At 54.9% G+C, this 2,444-nt stretch overlaps 1 pseudogene; it reads left to right on the top strand.

Moving 5' to 3' along the window:
- Window positions 1-598: 598 nt before the first annotated feature.
- Window positions 599-2,444, top strand: part of LOC105815787 — a 2,846-nt pseudogene continuing 1,000 nt past the window's right edge.

Raw genomic sequence — 2,444 nt, 5'->3', positions numbered from 1 at the left:
GAAACGCAGCACGTGCCGCAATGTGTCCATCCATAAGAACTGATCCACAGCCCGGCTCCTCGTCCCCCCAAGTTTCAGAATTTAGGGCCTCGTGGGAGAACCCAAGCAAGCTATGGTATGTGTCTGGGCCTGTGTTTCCCCATCTGAAAAAACAGATATAATATTTTCTATTTCATAGGGATGTTTTGAGGATAAAATGAGTTTGTAGACTAGAGAGAACAGTGCCTGGCACAATTGAAGTGATCATTCATTCGCATTATGTTTTTATTATCCCCTCTTCTAAGCCTCAATCCTCTTTAAAATGCAGGAGTAAACAAGGCCTTCTTCAGAGGGAAGGTGAAGAGTAAACAAGTAATTATTGTGTTAACAGTCACAGCTAGCATTTCTCCAGCACCTCCTTTACATCAACACTATCTAACTTTTGCAACAACTCTGGATGGGAGCTACTACTTTTACTCTCATTTTACAGATGTTGAAACTGAGGCATAAAGAGATGCAACGACTTGCTCAAGCGCTCAAGGCCAGTTAGCATTTGGAGCAGTTGGAGGTTAGCGGTGAGGGAGGTCCCAGGCTGGGCTATGAGGACATCTGGGTGGGAATGACCCTGCCCTTCATGCCCCCTTCTCCCAGTAAGCTGGATGCCTTCATGTATGACGCAGCCATGCTCAGCTACATGGCCCACAAGCATGAGGCCTGTAAGCTCGTCACCGTCGGCTCTGGCAAGGTCTTTACCACAAGGAGCTATAGTATCGCCCGGCACAAGGGCTCCTGGGCCCATTGACCTGGAGCTGCTGCAGTTCCTGGGGGCCATGCGGCTGTGTGCAGGGATTTCTACACGGGAGAGGGGAGGTTTAGACGCCTGGGTCCTGGGGAAGGAGGGAATGAAGACTCAGACACCAGGCTCTGAGGGAGGAAGGGGGTGCGGGCCTACACTTCCCCATCAGAAGGGAGGGTCTTCAGAGGGTACTTATAGCAGGTGACCTCTGATCTCCTCCCCCAGATGAGCTAGAGATGCTGGAGTGCCTGTGGCTCCCCAGGATCTGCCACAATGACAAAATCGAGGTGATGAGCAGCAAGCTGGACATGAACAACATGGCAGGTGTCTTCTACATGCTCCTGGCGGTCCTGGGTCTCTCCCTGCAGGTGTTCACCTAGAAGCACCTGGTGTACCGGCGCCTGCGGCATTGCCTGGGGCCCACCCCTCGCATGGACTTCCTGCTGGCTTTCTCAAGGGTATGAGGGAGAGAGGGAGGCAGGGGGGAAGAGATGGGGGAGACACAGGTAACGACTGGCAGGCAGGGAGATACAGGTAGAGATGGGGCGAGAGGGGGAGATAGCAGGGAGACGCAGCATAGTGTTATGGTCCAGAGAGCGAGAAAAGACCACTTAAGACTGAAACTGAGCCAAATTATGAGTCTTTATTAGCTGGCCAGCGACTACCCTCTGCACCGCCACAGACGGCTGCACAGAGAGCAGTCCCGAGCCAGGAGCGGCCAGCTCTTTTAAAGACAAAAACCACACACTGATATATCATCTAATTGCTTGCATAAGCACAGTTACAGAAGCAAAAAAAGCGTTAGTCCTAACCATGGTACAATCTTATCTTGGGCCGACATGGTCTGGGCGGTTTTGGGACTTCTCCCCTTTCCTTAGATGAGTTCCGTAGGAGTTACAAGTCACGGCTGCAACTTTACTTTGAAGCAAGTATAACAACATTTATCTTAGCTAAAATACATTTGACATCTCCTTATCCAAGCCATATCACCTTCCACACAGGAAGCACTGCTGGGCGGCTCAGTGCTCCGGGGCGCTCCGACCCTCTGGCCCAGGCTACTATTTTATCTTGTGGACACCTGTGTGGAAGGCACCGTTTTCTTCCTTACATTCTTAGGTGCCCTAACGAAGGCGAGATAGCAGGTTTGGGGTCAGTAAGGGTCAGCTGAAAACTTTCCACTCTCTTAAGCAAGCAAGCATAATACAGAAGCCAATGGCTGGTTATTTGCTGCTTATGGTCTCTAGGCCCTAACAATAGATGGGGGAGGTACAGGGGTAGAAATGCAAGCGAGGCGCGGGAGAGGAGGGAGGAATCAAGGGAAAGCAAGCGTCCGGGCATCCCCCGCTGCCCCTGCCCTGCCCCCCGGTCAGTAGGGCATGTACAGCTGCTGCAGCGCCGAGGCCCCGACCGCCGCCAGCCAAGATCCTGCCACCGCCACAGCCTCTGCCCAGCCCCGCGTACCCCGCGGCACGGCCGGCCCCCGGCCCCGCGCCCTTCGTGTCTGGACCGCTGGCGCCGGGCTAAGGGCGCGGCCGCCGGGAGACGCGGGCCTGGCCGACGGCTTCCACCGCTACCTACTGCGGCCCCATCTAGCGGCAGGGCCTGGGCCTGCAGCAGACGCTCGCGGCGCCCCGAGGAGCGTCCTGGGGCCTGCTGCCCCCACCTGCCG

The sequence above is a fragment of the Propithecus coquereli genome, unplaced genomic scaffold (genome assembly GCF_000956105.1).
Source record: "Propithecus coquereli isolate 6110/MARCELLA unplaced genomic scaffold, Pcoq_1.0 Scaffold346, whole genome shotgun sequence".
Taxonomy (NCBI): Eukaryota; Metazoa; Chordata; class Mammalia; order Primates; family Indriidae; genus Propithecus; species Propithecus coquereli.
Note: the sequence above shows the minus strand (reverse complement) of the source record. Positions and strands in the feature narration are given on the sequence as shown.